The sequence below is a fragment of the Natrix helvetica genome (assembly GCF_964273705.1).
Source record: "Natrix helvetica genome assembly, chromosome: 2".
NCBI lineage: Eukaryota > Metazoa > Chordata > Lepidosauria > Squamata > Natricidae > Natrix > Natrix helvetica.
Genome location: NC_138552.1, coordinates 60,181,076 through 60,200,411, shown reverse-complemented (window position 1 = coordinate 60,200,411; position 19,336 = coordinate 60,181,076).

Here is a 19,336-nt window from a genome sequence, read left to right as displayed (position 1 = left end):
GAACGTTAAATCAGTGGCTAAGTTCCCACATAGTTCGCAAATAGATGGGGAAGAAATGAAGGTAGTAACAGATTTTATTTTCCTGGGCTCCAAGATCACAGCAGATTGAGACTGCAGCCAAGAAATGAAAAGATGCTTGCTCCTAGAGAGGAAAGCTATGGGAAATCTAGACAACATACTAAAAAGCAGAGACATCACCCTGCCAACAAAAGTGCATATAGTCAAAGCTATGGTTTTCCCAGTTGCAATGTATGGCTGTGAAAGTTGGACCATAAGAAAGGCTGAGTGCCAAAGAATTGAGGCCTTTGAACTATGGTGCTGGAAAAGACTCCTGTGAGTCCCTTGGACTGCAAGGTGATCAAACCAGTTAGTCCTAGAGGAGATCAAACCTGACTGCTCTTCAGAAGGCCAGATCCTGAAGATGAAACTTAAATACTTTGGCTACCTAATGAGATGGAAGGACTCACTGGTAAAAAGCCTAATGCTGGGAAAGATTGAGGGGAAAAGAAGAAAGGGACGACAGAAAATGAGGTGGCTGGATAGAGTCACTGAAGCAGTCGGTGTGAGCTTAAATGGACTCCAGGAAGGCCTGGAGGAACATTGTCCATGGGGTTGCAATGAGTCAAACACAACTTCTTAACTAACAACATAATAAAATTCCCACAACATATTGAACTACCTGAACCAATGTTAACCTTGTTTAGCATATAGTTTTAATTTTCTTCCATAAAGGAATTTATGGAAAACTTGCAAAATATAGACGGGATTAGAATTTCATCCAATAGTTAGCACAAATTATCTTTCTCTCTTTTACATATTATTTAGATAAATTTAGACAATGTTAGGCCAACAATATAACTTAAACTGCTAACAAATTTAACTCATACTTGTGTATGTGTGTGTGCGTGCGTGCGTGCGTGTGTGGTACGTGTGCAGTTCCCAATCCTAGAGCCAATTTCTGTCCCAATACAATTATTTTGTTGCTATTGCCAAAATTATTGCTAATTATTTTTAGTGGCCAGCTGGAGAACATCTTTAAGAATACCATTTACTGTTTCTTTTTTGTTTGTTTATCTTGTGCTACACTGAACATACAGCATCTATCTTTTTGAATAAACAAAAAAAGATTTTTTTTGCTAGTGCAATGCAATTCACTTGTGTAAAACACATACATTTAAAATTAACATATCTGATTAAGTTTCTGAATGTTTTTTCTGTGTTTTCGGGTTCTAATTATAAAGTACAGATCTCCTTGATAGTAACTGGTATGGGTGGCGAATTGATTATTGATTATTACTTGTGGTATGATGCTTCTAGGGACATTTTTTCAGAAAGAATTGATCCTTGATGTGATATGAATTTCTAAGAATTTTGTAAATAACATTTCTTAAGTGGAAGTTTTACTTAAGACATTTTCTGATCACAACATTTTAATACTTAAGAGAAAATCTATAACTTTTAAATTGAGATTAAATGAAGTATTTTTACAGAAAGACTTGCTGGTAGGTGACTACAGGAAGATATGAACTGGGTTTTTTTTGTTTACGGCAATTGAGATAAAGAGATGGACTTAAAGCTTATTTGGGACACCAATAAAGCTTTTATGAATGGTTTTTTTAAAATCCAATATGATCAAGAATTTTTTAAAAATCTCAAGAAAAATTACAGGCCATTTTGGATGAAATTAAAGAAATAAGATGTATAAAATTCACCAATGAGTGTAACTATTATATATCACACTAAACTTCTACAACTATCTATGCTAAAAAAAACTATCTATGCTAACTGTAAGATAAATGGAGACAAAATTGTAATGTGTGAAATAAAAAAAATGAATTTGTAAATAAACCTGGGAAATGTTTTGCATATAAACTGAGAAAGGCAAAAGAAAAGGAAATAATATTGAAAATTTAAGAAGGAGGTAAGGTATTAGTGGACAATGCAAGTCTACAGAAAACTTTATCTGATTATTATTCCAATTTGTTTAAAGTACAAGATATTCTCTCAGGAAATATTGAGAAATAACTTAAAAAGTAAAATTTATCAAAATTTTTGCAACCCCAGAAACAAATTATGAAACTATATACTAGTTCTAGATCTAGTATAGAAATAACAGAAGTTATAAAAAAGATTAAAACAGGGAGACAGGAGGACATCATTATAAAAATTTTGAAGACCAACTTTTATAATTATTTCAGAAAATGAAGAATTCTATTTTACAAGCATTTTATTAGATGAGCCATTTTAGGGAGAAGGAGAATTATGTATATTTGCTGCCTTGAGTTACTTATAAAAGTAATAAAGGCCAGGGGGAAAAAATCAATCAACCAGTCAAATAAATAAATAGTTGGTTGGCTCAATTTCTGGAATTATAAGAATTTGGCAACAATATAGAAGTGATTCTCCTCCTCTTCCTCATGTAGAATTTTCCTGATGATTCATCACAACTGAGCCAATTGTATTTAGTTTTTTTGAGATTAGACAAGGTAAAATGTACTACTGCCAATTGTGACATAATGTATTCTAAACAGTCTCTCTCCAAGAATGCAGCCAACTGTATAAGAAATTAGGAATGTTTTTTCCATCTTTTTTATTTATAAAAAACTCATATTTGTAAAAATCACACACACACACACACACACACACTGCCACACCTTATGTAAATAAATGAGGCAATATTAAAAACTCAAAAGAGAAATTTAAGCACATATGAAAAAGGAAAAGCAATACCATGAATTTTAGGTAAATATCTGCATGTTTATGGATACTATAAGATTAGACAGGCAGACAGGCAGGCAGGCAGACAGACGTTAAAAGCAGATATGTTTTTGTCTACCAGGAATTTCAATATTTCTATAGTTTTCTTTGGTCAAATGAGAACAAATCTTATGCTACAAAATTAGAATTTAAATGAATGAATGAATGAATGGGAATAAAATATATCAGTGTATGCTATTAATTCCCACTCATTATTTCATATGTGGAGAATATAATAGTTTTAAATGAAAAATAAGTTTTATATGGAAAAACATGATGAAAATGAGATTAATGCTGCGTGATTTTACTTTTAATGTTTAGAGCTTTATTTACTTTACTACAATATGGAATGGATTCGATTGAAGGAATGGTTTTCTGACTAAGTGTACACATTCTAGGCTAGGGCAAGTACATGGGGTTGAGACATTTGTCACCCTTTAAATGTTACTGAAATGCAGTTCCTAGCATTCTTAATCTTTGTTAGTTTTGATTGGTCCTTCTTATCTCCTTGTGGCATTTTGAATCAGATGCCTCTTTACTGCACCTTTCCTCCCCCTTTAATTCTTTGAGGTACTGTAGTGGCTATCCTATTTGTCTTAGGAAATGTTGCTTGTAATTCAGACAAATTAACTTTGAATATGACATGGGTTCCATCCTGATGGGGTGTGCAGAATTTTTTGCAGGGTTTGTGGGCCACTGTGATGCCTTGTGGTTGGAACAACCTACACAAAACTCCAGTAAAGAACCAAGATTGTAAATATGTTAGCAGCCACCCATGCTGTTAATCCTAACTACATATTTGACTGGGATAATACTAAAAACAGCAAAAAAAAAAAAAAAAGCCAGAGCATTCCTAGTAGCTTGGCAGTCAAATAAATGGAACATTAACAGATCCAGTGCACTTGATATCATGTCCCCTCCAGTGAAGTGCCTGAACCAAAACACCCACAAGATTAAAATGGGGAGGACCAATCAAAATGAAGAAAACAACATTCCCATCAACCAATTGATTGTCACCTCACAGAAAACATCAAATCACCAAGTAATACCCCAGAATGCAAAGTACAAATACCACAAGACAGCCTTGCCTTCTCTTCATACTCCTTGCTCTGAAGAAGCCTGGTGGAAACTTGGGGCAAAACATCTGCAGACAACTTCATTACTGCCTCAGAGCATTAATAATTTGAGTACAAGATATGTACATCAAACCTGGGGCTGCCTCTGTTCCAAGAAATTCATTTTCCATATGAGTTTAAGGAACCTTTCTGACACTGCAGAGCAGTGGTTTAGGTCCATTATTGTCATTTGAGATGTGGTAAGCACACTTTTGGGGATTGCAATATTCTGAATTATTAATATTTTAAAAAGAAAATGCCCTTACAACTCTGGACATCTAGAAACAACTGGACCTGTGTTCTTCTAGTTACTCAACCCGCAGAGATATTTGCATTAGCTCATCCTCTCATTCTACTCCATACTGCATATCCAGGGTGCACATTACACCATTTTTGGATAGGAACCCTGCCACAAGATACGGCATTGCCAAATTCTGCATAACAGTGCTCAAAATCCATCAGATGATGATTTTTGGCTTGTGCTTGAGACTCCGCATTATAAATTAGGTTCAGTGTGCAGCTAACTTTCAATATGAGGATGTTCTGTAATGTAATAGATAGAGTCTGTCACATTTTATTTTCCCTACACACTTCTCAAGCTCCTTTTGCATTCTCATGCTTTATATAAACATTTATACTTTTTACATATATACATACCTGGGGTGGGTTCTGGCAGTCACAACTGCTGGTTCGTTCATGGGTGCGCCGCATATGCTTGCTCAGTGCAATAAAATTTGAACTACGCATGTGCAGAAGCAAAAAACAAGATGGTGGCGCCAATGGCGAACCAATTCAGGGGTGTGGTAGGCCTTCAGCGACCCAGGCAGCCAAATCACTAGCGGTTTGGCCAAACTGTCCAAACTGGTAGGAACCCACTACTGATATGTTTGATAACATCCCTTGAAGCTCTTGAAGTTATTCAAATACCTATTGTGATCCGCCAGAAGATCCTGGAACTGGCCTCCAACCCTCCAATTCGTATCAAAGCAACCCGGTCTTAAAACACCATCTGCTTTAAAATAGAATAACAGAGTTGGAAGGGCCCTTGGAGGTCTTCTAGTCCAACCCCCTGCCTAGGCAGGAAACCCTATACTGTTTCAGACAAATGGCTATCCAACATCTTCTTAAAGGCTTCCAGTGCTGGGGCATTCACAACTTCTGGAGGCAAGCTGTTCCACTGATTAATTGTTCTAACTGTTAGGAAATTTATCCTCAGTTCTAAGTTGCTTCTCTCGATTAGTTTCCACCCATTGCTTCTTGTTCTACCCTCAGGTGCCTTGGAGAATAGTTTGACTCCCTTTTCTTTCTGGCAACCTCTGAGATATTGGAAGACTGCTATCATGTCTCCCCTGGTCCTTCTTTCTATTAAACTAGACATACCCAGTTCCTGCAACTGTTCTTCATATGTTTTAGTCTCCAGTCCCCTAATCACCTTTGTTGCTCTTCTCTGCACTCTTTCTAGAGTCTCCACATCTTTTTTACATTGTGGCGACCAGAACTGAATGCAGTATTCCAAGTGTGGCCTTACCAAGGCATTATAAAGTGGTATTAACACTTCACGTGATCTTGATTCTATCCCTCTTTTTATGCAGCCTAGAACTGTGTTGGCATTTTTGGCTGCACATACATACATACATACACACACATGCGCACATGCGCGCGCACACACACACACCTCTATATCTTTTCATGATTTATTTCTTTTATATTTTCACGGGTTTGCCCCCCACAATGTCTCTATCCCATCTTTTAAGCTGGTGTATAAGCAGAGCAAAGATTTGATTTAATAGGTAGCTACTGCAGAGATGTTTCCTTAGGGTAATCACTCCCTAGAAACCTAAGGCTGTTCTCAATTGCTTGGTTGTGCCAGGTGCCAAAAAATGCCTTATCTGTGGTTTGCACAAATCTTCAACAAGTAGGAGGGGGTTACTTTCAAGGAACAGGAAACTGTCTCTTTGTGGGGGGAAGATAATAATGCTTGTGGTAAAAGGAATGAAGGTTTGTAGACAGTGATCCAAAAGGCTGCAGCTGCTTTTGTCTATTCGGGGCAGAGAGAAGACAGCTGTGGGTTGTAACCAAACATTTTTCACCATTTGGCCTAATTATCCTTATAATGTGATATAGAAGGTATGCAAGAATGGGAACACTGCTTTTATATTGAGGAAGGAAGGGAAATGGTTAGGTAAGGCTATCAGAAATGTATAGTAGATTGTTTCCATTTGATTTTGAATGTGCTTTTGTCTTTATAGTCATCCAGAGTCAGACGCTCGGTTTCCTCCTGGGGTGACTGTGGAGAAAGTGGCTATGTTGGGATTGGTTATTTCAACAAATAAACATTGTTGTAGTAGACTCTCTCTTTTTGCTCAGTGCCAAACCTTGGGTTGCCCGTTTTATAAGCTGTGTCAAGGCTGTGCAATTGAAACATGCACATTATTTTGGCACTGTTCACTGTCCCCCATTTGGCAGTCAGAGACTTTAAAAATGCTTTGCAGCTGCAACAATAAAAAGTTCAGGCAGGAGAGCCCTGGATTTTTACTGGTTTTTTTTTTTAAAGAAAGCTTGATTTGTACCATTCTCTGCAGATCTTCAAGTTACTTTTTCTTTGGTACCTTCAGGCTGTGAAAGAATAATGCTTTCACTCTAGGACTATTTCTATTTTTCTTTCTGGATTTTGCAAGGCCAGATATTAGCACTTCTGAAAATCTGCAATAGGGCCACATGTCTGGACCTTAGAAAGCTTGAAAAAAAATATGAGTTATGATTTGAGAAAATGATTCTTTTTAATAGACACAGAAGGTTAAGTCTCCTTATTAAAATGATGAGAGGATTGTATCAAAGTTAGTTTCAAATGAAGTTGCAAGTAGATAAAATGTAAACCATTTAAATACTTACAGAATATTGGTTATAAATCTTTTGCATGTGTAAAGTTTAAACAATGGCAAGAGGAAACCATCTCCACTGATTTAGCGCTAAATTGCTTTCCTCCGCCTCAAGTGAGTAAGGACCTTCCTTCCTCATATCTTTTTCAATGGAGGATTCATTCATTCATTTATTTATTTATATTTGGTGCTTCTAGACCGCCCCCTCTCACAAAAGGGACCCGGGGCGGTGTACAGTCCATAGAATATCAGAAAATACAGTAAAAAAGTTAAATATGTACAGTTTGGAGGAGGTTAAAATGCAATTAAAAGAACTGTACAAAGCTATATAAATACAAATTTTAAATCCCTAAAACAGACACAACGAATTAAAAAACCCCTAAGATAACCAGATAATAATACATTTGCCAGGAGGGACAGTTGTAATTATGCCAGGCCTGCTAATCGGAACAGGTGAGTCTTCAATTTTTGCTGGAAGGAGCGGAGGTCAGAAGTGGTTCTAATGTTGGGGGGGAGGTCATTCCAGAGGGTTGGGCCCATCACAGAGAAGCCATATATATATATGGCTTAGGAAACAAAAGTGGACAAATATTAGAACTTGCTAATTATTTAGCCATCTTTTAAAAAGAAAAAAACTCTCAACATGAATTTGGAGTTTATGATAGAATCTTATCCACATGAAAATAGGAGAAAGACCTTTTAGTTTAATAAAGCTTGTTCCTCTACATATAGGTTCAAGATTGCCCCAATGTATGCATATCTCTAAGTAAAGATCAAAGGCTCTAAGAAAATATAAATGGATATTGAATAAGAAAGTAGAGTACTCAAATTAAGATTATACATGAAGCCAGATTTTTTTTATTCTATGGCTAAGGAAATTGCTGGATGGATTCTGATGAGATAACCTGATGCTATTTTCATTCCCACTCCTTAAGTATTTATTATGTTTGTAAACTATTCTTTCTTCTAAAAGGGGTGAACACAGTTTTCATTTGTCTGAACTAGTACAGAGTTTCTTGCTTGAGCAGAGTTTGGACTAGAAGACCTCCAAGGTCCTTGCCACTTTTGTTATTCTGACAGTTTTCCATTTTCATAGTATAGATATCACTACAAAATGTTACTTCTTTTGAAGGCCTGAACAAGATCCTTTAAGAAAATATAATTATTTTTGAAAATTAGCCATAGGCTGTCTTCTGAAACTGAATAAATGTTGGTTTATGATTCATATCATACATTTCTGATATGTCCGGCTGGCAGTTTTAATAAGGTGACCAACTTTTTTACAATGAAAAGGAGGACAAAACACATTCTATTGTCCAAAATGCTAAGGTGACCAACTTTTTTACAATGAAAAGGAGGACAAATAAATTGGAAAAAATATATCGTAAATAAAAGAAATATTTTATTCATTGCAACAATAATATACTAAAATATGATATATGCATAATAAAAACATTTGCAACATTTTATATTGTAATTATGCTTACATGCCTGTTAATTATTATTTAAATGAGTACTTTTCCATTGAATTAATATTTTTTGTCAATGTATCATCTTCTAACAATATATTGGAAATATCTGAACAAGAAATATCCTTCATATTGAATTTTACAGCAAGTGCTGCAACTAGAGTATCAACATTCAATCTCGATTTCTCACTTGTCGAAAAATCATTGGCAATTGAAAAAAACTCTTTCAACTGCTGCATTAGTTCCAGGGCAGCACAACGTAAATTGAACAAGTATAAATAAATGTTCACATGGAATATGTTCATTTTTGAAATGGCTGAAAATATCCACCCATCTTTTATCAATTTCAACATATTGATTTTCCCATTGGGAAAATTTCCCAATTTTTCAGAATTTAAATATACATTCAGTCTTCTAATTTCTCCAAAGAGACAATTGTCATCTATTTTAATGTCTAGCATTTCTTTAGATAAAAATTCAACACAAGATTCAATATCTGTTCAATATACTTGCGATGAAGTAAAAAAAAACACCATTAAAAACTCTTTAATAAAATACGTCATATAACGTGCAACAGATTAGCCTTCAAATATCAAAAAGGAGGACATGTAGGAGGACACTTTTCGAGGGAGGACAGAACTTACAAAAGAAGGACTGTCCTCCCTAAAGGAGGACGGTTGGTCACCTTAGTTTTAACACAGATAAGTACTAATGTTCATGTACTTTCCAAATAATATTATAACAGCATCAGACTTTTAAAAATCTAAATTACAGTAAATGTACTTAAAATAAACATCTTTAAGATAAGTTGATTTAGTGTTACCGAATATTAAATTACTTTTTGGCTCACATGTTGGTGTGTCTTGTTATATTCAAGGACACACTGACCTAGATAAGGTTTAAGAATTAATATCCTATCCAAAGTATATTTTTATCATCTTCCCAGACTGTGAACTTTGTTTAGGGGGGATGTGACTAGAGAAAAAGAGTTAAGTAAAATAATTTTTAGACTAGTTTATATTCAGATTTTAACAGAAACTTTACACTTTATGGAGTCTAATGGCTGTGAACATCCATCTTTTTCTACTTTATTTTAAAACATTTATTTTTCTTGGAAAAATAAAACAATGCTGGTAGTACATTCTATACATAAACAATTTTATCTGGCGTGTCCCCCTCCTCAAGAAACTGTCACTGAACCCCACCATTCTGAATAATTTTTGTCCAGTCTCTCATCTTCCCTTTTTAGGGAAGGTGGTTAAGAAGATGGTGGTGTTGCAACTCCAGAAGATCCTGGATAAACTAGGTTATCTGGACTCCTTTCAGTCAGGTTTGTGCCCCATATATGGAACAGAAGCAGCATTGATTGCACTTTTAGATGATCTCTGGCAAGAGCAGGATGGAAGTATGCATCCATCCTTGCTTTACTTCACCCCTCTTGCCAGCTTTCAATGTCATCAACCATGGTATCCATTTGACCCAGTTTACAGAGCTGGTAGTAGATTGTACAATGGTATGTCACCTCATCTCCTTCCTCAGAGACTGGTCCCAATTGATGCTGAGTTCATGGCTCCTACTTTGTGGGGTGCGACAGGGCGTAGATGCTCTCTCTGCTCCTTTTTAGCATCTACGTTAAATCAAGGCTGAGAAGTCTCAAGAAGATCCTTACTTAATGACCCCAAATCCTCACTGAATGACGGCAACGGAAGCTGTTGGGATTGCCATTGCTAAATGAGGCAGTCATGTGACATCATACTTTAAATGTGCTTCACAATGGGAATTCCAGCGCCAATTATTGTTTTAACCAAGAACCAGCTGTATGCATAGTAGCCATGTCTGAGGCTTACAAAGCTGTATGCGATAGAGGGAAAATAGGTGTTTTTAAAAATCTCATTATATTAGTACATGGAAGTCTTTTAACAAAATCAGTGGAAATTAGGTACAGGGTAGAACAAGGGAAAATATTTCTTCACAAAACACATAATTAGCACCACCATAACTAATCATGATGGCCAATATCAGTGCCTGCCCAAGACACTTTTCTGCCTGAATTCCAGATGAGAATTCCTGCCTCTCAGGGGTCTGCTTATGTTGTAATCTTACCACTTCATTAAGACCTGACTTCCTGCATTCCTTTGTTCTGCCCCACTACAGAGCAATGATCACATTGCAATTCCATTCTATCTGAGGACTTGGGCTTTTAAAAATCACCAACAATTACCACATGAGAAAAACTTCTACACAAAAACAGAACCTGAACATTGTATAATTCTATGTGGGTTTTAATACTGATGCCACCATAATTTCTAGTATGGCCCTTTCCCTCTAATACAGACAGTGACTCAGAGGTGGCATTCAACAGGTTCTGACCAGTTCTGGAGAACTGGTAGTGGAAATTTTGAGTAGTTTGGAGAAATACCACCTCTGACTGGCCCCGCCCCCATCTATTCTCTGCCTGCCGAGTCCCAGCTGATCGGGAGGGAATGGGGATTTTGCAGTAACCTTCCCCTGGAGTGGGAAGGGAATGGAGATTTTACAGTATCCTTCCCCTGCCATGCCCACCAAGCCACGCCACACCACCAAGCCACGCCACACCACCAAGCCATACCCACAGAACTGGTAGTAAAAAAAATTGAATCCCACCAGTGCCGTGACTTACATGTGCGCCAGAATCAGGAGGTTTATTTGAGTGTTGAGTCCAATATAGATAGTCCTTGACTTATAACCACAACTTATGAACCCCAAATTTATGTTGCTAAGTGAGACATTTGTTAAGTGAGTTTTGCCCCATTTTACAACCTTTCTTGCTACAGTTGTTAAGTGAATCGTTGCAGTTGTTAAGTTAGTCACAGGGTTGTTAAGGGAATATGGCTTCCCCATTGACTTTGCTTGTCAGAAGGTCACAAAAGGTGGTGACATGACCCTGGGACATTGCAACCGTCATAAAGATGAACCAATTTCCAAGCATCTGAATTTTGATCACATGACCATGGGGACGCTGCAGTGCTCATAAGTGTGAAAAATGATCTTAAGTCATTTTTTTCAGTGCCATTGCAACTTTGAACAGTCACTAAAGAAAATGTTTTAAGTCCAGGATTACTTGTATATTAATCACTGCTTCACATTTATTTATATTGATTTTCTTCACTTTTTTCCCAGTATGCTGACTGACCTGAGACTATGCAAGCCATACAGAACTGATATGTTAATGATTCCTATTTCAGACATTTTTTAAAATCAAGCATCTCATATGAACAAATGCATTCCGTATAAAAGAACATGCTTAAGTATAATGGCATCCACAGTGGGGTCAAAAAAAAAGGCAACATGGTTACTTCACGATCAAAGTCCTTTGTTTCATTTTGAGTCTCTCCTGGGGATGCTCCTGCTTATAAGATAAATACTTAGGAGTTGGGGGAGAAACCCCGCATACGCAAGATTTCAACTTATTGGACAGAATTTGCTTCATCCGTTAATATTTTGGAGCATATGACATTAAATTGTAGGTTCTTGTCTGATTTAGCTATTGATCAGATTAAATATTCATGGTAATTTTGAAATTATTGTTACATTAAACACTGGTAATATAGAAGTTTTGAATGTACCTTTCATCAGGTCAGTATGCTGTTTCCTTTATTTACATTGATGTTTTATATTACGCTTAATAGATGTTTTGGTTTAGCTTAGCAGATAGCTTAGCAGAGTTTTCCTCTTGTGGTTCTTTAGATTTAACCACTGTATTTCATATTTTTTAGACTCAGCATTTGAGTAGACATCTGCTTTTATGGTTCACAGGTCTTTTTAATTTATTGCTCTATTTAATGTGGTGAAATCTGTCTTAAATATGTTTCAGTTTTGATTTGACACTTCTAAAATCTTTCACATTTCTCCTACATTTATATAAACATTGCATTTTATTGGTTGTACTGTTAAACTATCATTTAAAGCAGAAAGAGATAACTCCCTACGCCTGAGAGGTTTTTCTTTTTAAATGTCTCTTTGGGGGTCTATGATTCTTTATGTTTTTGAAGGAAGAGTGATTGGGCTTTGAAAAGTACAAAAAAGTATGTCAAACAGGAAAATCTTAATGCATGGATTACTCCTCTGCTTTATAGAAGCTGTATCTACTGCTTTGTACCTTTTGAATACAAAAACATATAATAAAACCACAAATATTTAGAAAAAACCTGATTATGTTCATCTCCGTAAGAAACTCAAGGCCCACCTGTTCCGACTAGCCGGCCTGGCCCAATTGTAATCATAAGTAACATTTATTACTGACCTTCCTGGATGGCTTTTTAAATTTTAAATTTTGGGGTTTTAATTGGTTTTAGATTGTTTTTAACTATTAATTAGTTTGGGCTAATATACAGACTGTATGTTTACGTTGTTTGTCTGGGTTTTCGTGTTGTGCTTTGTTGTTTTATATATGTACTGTCTGTACACCGCCCCGAGTCCCTGCGGGGAGAGGGGGCGGTTTATAAATTTAATAAACTCAAACTCAAACTCGAACTCCTTGCACAGACATAGCACAAAATTGGAAGAATCTGTTTTATTTCAGAATTTTCATATCAATCAAACCTGAAATGAGGCTGATGTTAACTAGGGTTGGTGAAAACAAGTTAGCTTTATCACTGACCATCTGAAATGCACTTGTTTCCACTAATTATAATTACAGTTAGCCATAATTTGCTTGAGTTTCAGTATAGAAACTGTGGATATCTAAGACAGAAATCAAAGCTTCTGAGCTCTTGCTCATAGCCAGATTGACAGAGGGATGGAAGACACATGTGAACTTGGCAATAGATTGGGTTCATTATAAAGACTATATTATAGTTTAGCATTATGTTTGAGCCAGGCAGTTGTTGCCTCTGAAGATGATTATTATTCGATATAAAGATCTCTTCCATCTGTTCTTCATAATAGCATATTTCTCATTCTTTTAGCATCAAGCATAGATGTATCGATTTAATGTAGTCAAAATCCAGAGTGTGTTATATAAACATAAATGACTTTTCCCAAGTAATACCACACATTACTTGCCTCTTTGTTTAGTTAAGGTCTTCAGTGACAAGCACAATTACTCTGTAGACTTTAGAAAATTCCAGTGTAAATAAAAAAAAGGGATAGAAATGTTGAAAATTATACTTATATTAAAGTTTACCAACTGGCCAATCACAGCATCTTGGTATTTTTTATCTTAAAATCTCCCCCCCCCCTCTCTTCCCCTCCCTTTTATTGTACATGCATATCTCCATAAATAGAATACATATGTATATTCTTTTTAATATTTGTGATCTATTAAATCCCCCAAGACTAAAATTTTTAAGTATGTGCATGTTTTATGGAGTGCCACTAATTTTACCAACAAAAATAACAAAAAAAAAAAAACCAACCATGGTTAATCTCCTATGCTTTATTTTTTTAAAAAAAAATACATTTGGATTTCTTCACTTTTTATTTCTTTAATTTTCAGTCAATAAGCTTCCATTCAAAAGCTTTTCTTTTTGACTATAAAGCTAATGGGGTTTTTAAAGCAAAGTTGTAGGTAATTTTAAATTATATTATGTAACTACAGGGTAAGGAGCTATTATAGAAAATACAAAAACGAATAAGGAGTGCACTGAATATATTTGTAATGGATTAAGAAGGGATTATCTAAGGAGAATATCCTTTTAACATTATATTGGGTAGCATTTCTTCAAACACTCAGTTGTGTTGTCCTAGATCTCCTATATATTATTTACATATATACACAACTCTGTGTGTGCGTGTGTCTGATTGTGTGCCTGTGTCATAAAAAGTAATATCTTCATCCTTAATTGTGTCTAAGGATATATTTGCATCTGATAACCAGAATACCTTGCTGTTATCTGAGTGTTTTGTAAGGTACCAGAATGAAATAAATGTATTCAGAACACATTAAAAGGTCCATGTAGAAATTACTTGGGCTTGAATTTTGTATCTGATTAGTTTATCAGCTCTTTCAAAGTGCATAACCTCTAATGTAGCTTTTCTTTATGGTACATAATGGATTGCACATGTTTGGTAATGAATAAATGAATGAGAATCTGTTCAAAGGGACAATAGATACATTTATCCAACAACGCTAGAAAAGATACGAAGTGAATTGTAATATTTTCCAGATTAGAGTGCTAGTACTCTTCAGTAAATTTAACCAGTAACCATAGATTAAAATAAACAATTCTGTGTCTTTTTCTTATTATCCAGGTGATTGATATTGGGATCAATCAGGCAAAGTCTTGCCAATCTGCTAATCCAATGGTTGATGGTCCCCTCCCTTTCTGAGGTTCATGTGATGTAAAGCAAACTTTCCTGCTTGACACCCCCCCCCCCTTTTGCATCTCTTTGGAGTTGATGATGGTGTCAATCCTGCCTACTTTCTATAAGGAAGTTAAAACCGTTTTGTTTGAACATTTTTTTGTCCATTGTTCTTCTTAGATGCTTTATGCATGTGTATTATTTATTGTGGGTGAGGTTGGGCTGAATGCTTTATATTACTCATCCACAGTATAACAGAATTAGGACAGAATATAGAACATAACAGAGTTGGAAGCGACCTTGGAGGTTTTCTAGACCAACCCCCTGCTGAAGCAGAGACCCTATACCCGTGATGGTGAATGTTCATCTGCTCGGGTGCCAAAAGAGTGTGTGTGCAATAGCGCATGCGTGCATGCCCACACCCATAATGCAATGCACGCACAAACCCCTTGTGCTTCCCCCCCCCCCCATGCATGCACACAGGCCTCATTGAATCCTCCAGACTTCTGGTAGGCCTGTTGGGCCGTTTTTTGCCCTCTCCAGGCTTCAGGAAAGCCTCCTGAGCCTGTGGATGGTGAAAGACAGGCCCAAGAGGCCTACCGGAAGTTTGGAAACAAACTTCCAGTAGACCCATTGGGCAGTTTTTCACCCTCCCCAGACTTCAGAGGTTTTCCTGCAGCCTTTTGGGAAAGGCCAAAAATCAGCTGGCCAGCACGCGCATGCATGATGGTGCTGACATAGGGCAACACCTCACGTGCCCTCAGATACAGTTCCCCGTTCCACTTGTGGCACGTGTGCCATAGGTTCACCATCACAGCCCTATACCATTCCACAGAAGTGGCTATCCAGTCTCTTCTAAAAAGCCTCCATTAATGGAGCAGTCACAACTTATGAAGGCAAGATGTTCCATTGATTTAATTGTTCTCACTATTTTGCATCAAAAATTATAGTGATTTCTATCCCTGATTGGAAAAGGATTAAGTGTAATTAGAATAATTGAAAGATTGTGTGTTTATTAACTAACTCTAATTCCAGTTCAGCTACTGACATGCCTTATTTTGTATTGAATGCGAAAAATGTCATTTCATTTGGTTCAAATGAAGTTGTATAACTTTCCTTTTCTGTTCCATTTTATTTCCAAGTCTCTTTGGCTTTTTTCCATAAATAATTGCTACAAACTATTATTTAGTTTTGAAATGGGCATATTCCTGACCAGCCTAATATGTAATTTACAGAGTTTTCTGGAAGTAATAGAATTTCTTGGTTACTAAGTATCAGGAATAAAATTCCAGATCCTCTATTACCTGTAGTCGCTATTTAAGGTAAAATTGGGGCAACTGGATGGAGCTGAGCATTTATTGGCCAGGTCCCATCCTGACTTGCACCACCTTGCATGCATCTTCCCTGACTTGCATGGCACCTCTTGCATACCTTCAGGCACCTTTCTCAACCCACATGCCTCTCACCCACCATCTCCAACTGGTACAACACCTCTCTCTCACTCACCCCTGCAATCTTGATGCACTCTTGACACATTCTGCCTTGTACACAACCCCATGACCCCCCCACACACACACCCTTGATCCATGCTACCCTCCTGCCCTCTCCCAATCCACATAGCACTTCTTTCGCATCCATGGGCATTCCTCCTTACCTACTCGCAAGCCTTCCCTGACTTCATGCAGCATCTTTGGTGCACTCTCATACACCTTTCCCAACTCATCTCCTACATACCATTCCTGACACACACAGCACCTCTACATACTATTTCTGACCCACACTCCCTTAATCCCTTCTCCACCTGGCAGCAGCCATTTATCTGCCTGCTGGCCTTGGATTTGCAACTTCTGGATATACTCAGCCAAGATAGTTGTCATGATGTCCCTTATGTTTTCATCATCTGTCTCCATCACATTTTGAAACCTAAGATAAAAGGACATTCTCTCATTTTCATTTGTTGGGTGTCAAGCTCTTTGTTTCCCTTCTGCACGCCCTCCACCACCCCCCTCATCTCAGCCCCCCCCTGCTCCAAGAGATCCAGTCTCTGTGAGTTCTTATTAATTTTTTTCTGGTTCCCTCTAATTTCTTCTTTCATCTCCTTCAGTTGTTTCTTTATTTCCTCTTGTCCCTGTAAAATTTGCTGAAACATTTGATGAAACTCCAAGTCCATAGTTTTAACTTGTTTGAAGGCTGTCAATGTTGATTGTGTACTCGGGCTTGAGGTTGCAGATGTCGGGGCAGAGGCAGCAAAGCCAGACTTTCCGGGAGGTGGTCTTTTAGATGTCATTGTTAGTAATAAAGAGTCCAGTCAGTATAGAGGAGAATCAGTCAGAGTGGTAGAGCAGCCAAGGGAGTCCGGGGGGGTAGAGAGACCAGGCACAAGGGAACTCTCTAATCACCCTGGCAGGGAACAGACGTTTTTCACTCCAGAAAGTTCAAAAACAAACAATCCACAAGAGAATTATCCAAATAACACGGAGACAAAGACCGGAAGCCTGAAGCTAAGAGGTGGAGTCAAATTCACTTTTCATGAAGACAACGGAAGTGTGCCATCTTGCCCTGCCAACTTCGGGTATTGAGGCAGCAAATAAAGTTTTCAAGATTCAAAGTTCCCAAGGCTTCCAGATCCCATTGTCTTAAAACCTAACGGTTTAAAACTGAAGATCCATTTAGTTGGAGTATGACCTCTTTAGTTTGGCTCTCCCCCTCCTCCTTCCCTTGGGGCTACGAGCACGTTTGTTTCTAGCCGCTTGTCTGAGGGGGGGGAAATCCCCCTCCCCTCCAGCCGCACCTCTCCAAATTAGCCAAAAGTTCCAATTAACACCACTGATGAGTTTTAGAGTTGGTGATAGGTATGAAGGGAGTCTACACCTCACCGCATCGCCGCATCCTTCAGCTTTCTTTTTTTCTTCCGGAGAGTCTCGCAGCGAAGACGCTTCAGCGCGTCTCCCCTTCGCGCTCCTCGGTGCCTGGAGCGAAGCGAGAGTCCCCCGACGGCCGCCGCCGATGCAGGGGTCCTCCCGCTGCACCGCTCCTCCGGCAGAATGCCTCTTTGGGGCGTCCTGTGCCCCCCAAGGGGTGGAGAGCCCACCGGGGATGCGCGGGGCGAGCAGTCTCTGCCCGTTGCCGTTGGCCACCGGAACCGGAAGCGGATTTGCAACTTCATAGTGGCTTCCGCACTGACTTTCTCCTAGCAAACTTCCCAGAAGCAAAGTAAATGGGGAAGCCAGCAATAATTCTTGGGAAGGACGGAGGGAAGAAGGAAGAATTTCTGATGTTCCCACAAGGACCCCAGCATGAAGTCAGAAGTTGCTTCTGTTCCTATTGTTTTTTTATCCTGCTCTGTTTCTCTATTTAGATAAGGAAAGATCTCTGAAATGATAACCCAATGGGCATGAGTTGTCTAGTGTAAAATTGTAAATGTCCATCTTCATCTTTAGGACTATCAGCCTTACAAATCTTTTTAAATATAGCTTGTTTCTTTCCAATCTGGTAATTAGGAACTTGAAATAGGAGCTAATTTAAATTTAAATTTGATTTAATTTAAAATGACTATCACTCCATGGGTACTTCCATCATTTTTCATATTGTATTGGGGTTCACCAAATATTTGCTTGGAATTAATGGTGGGCTCTCCTTCTCACTAGCTTTCATGTGGATTGCTTCTCACTAGTTTTCCTTGTGGGCATTTTGTGGGCACAAAAGCACCCATTGCAAGATAGTTAGACATTCTGTGTTGTTTTACCTGTTGGTGATATACATACAGTAAGTGAGTGTATTGACTGAGGAAATAATAGCTGGATCATTTAATTTCTATCATAGAAATTCTTAACCTAGATTTTTGATGGTTTATAAATTATGTTTATGCTGTTTTTCAAATCTAGTTCAGTTAGTCTCAAATTACGACTGGTGAATGTATGAAGTTGCAATGGACCTCCCCAAGGCTACTTACGACCCAAATCTGAAGTTCCAATGGCTGAGTCCACCCAGCACAGTCACACGATCACATTTTGGGTCCTTGGCATCCAACCTGGATTTAGGGCAATTTGTAGTATCCCACCGTCATGTGACAGCAATCTTTGACATTTTTTTGTTGGAAACCAGCATTTTTTTTTCTGGCAAAAAATGCCCTTTGTGGACAATGAATTCACTTAAGAGCACCAGCATTTGCTTATCAACCACTGCAAAAATCAGATGTTGTCATGTGGTAGCCTGCTTAATGGCTTATGGCCATAATTCCAAGCTCAATTACGGTCATAAGAGGACTACTCCCTGTACTGTATTATATTTTAGCATGATTGGTGTCCTTTGTAATGCAATCTATATTTTTGTATTTCTTTATGCATTTAAATGTATGCTTTCTGAGAAGAGCTCTGTAGGTTTCACAAAATCCTCAAAGAGACTCATGGAAACAAAAAAGTTAAGAACCTCTAAGCTAGTATATTATTTTACATAACCAAATGGTCCTGAAATTTGTGGCTACGGGTGATAATTTCTGCCTTCTGACAAGTGATCTATGGTATTAGTTGTATTGAAAAAAGTGCTGTGGATGCTAAATGGGTGACTTCAGCATGGGACCTGTTGAAAAATGCTATCGTATATGGCTTATGTGGGAATGTTATTGGTAGAGATGTCATTAGTGAATGGCAACACTGTTGCTGCAGAACCTATGAAAGTATATTTTGTTGCCGTCTCTTCTGTTGAATCTGTCTTCCTTTTGATGTTCCTGGGGAAGACTGTTTCCTGTTACACTACCACAAGCTTAAATGCAGCAGTTCATATCTCATCTCAGCATTGCTCTGCCCTTTGGAAATGTCTGTAATCTAATTCTGTA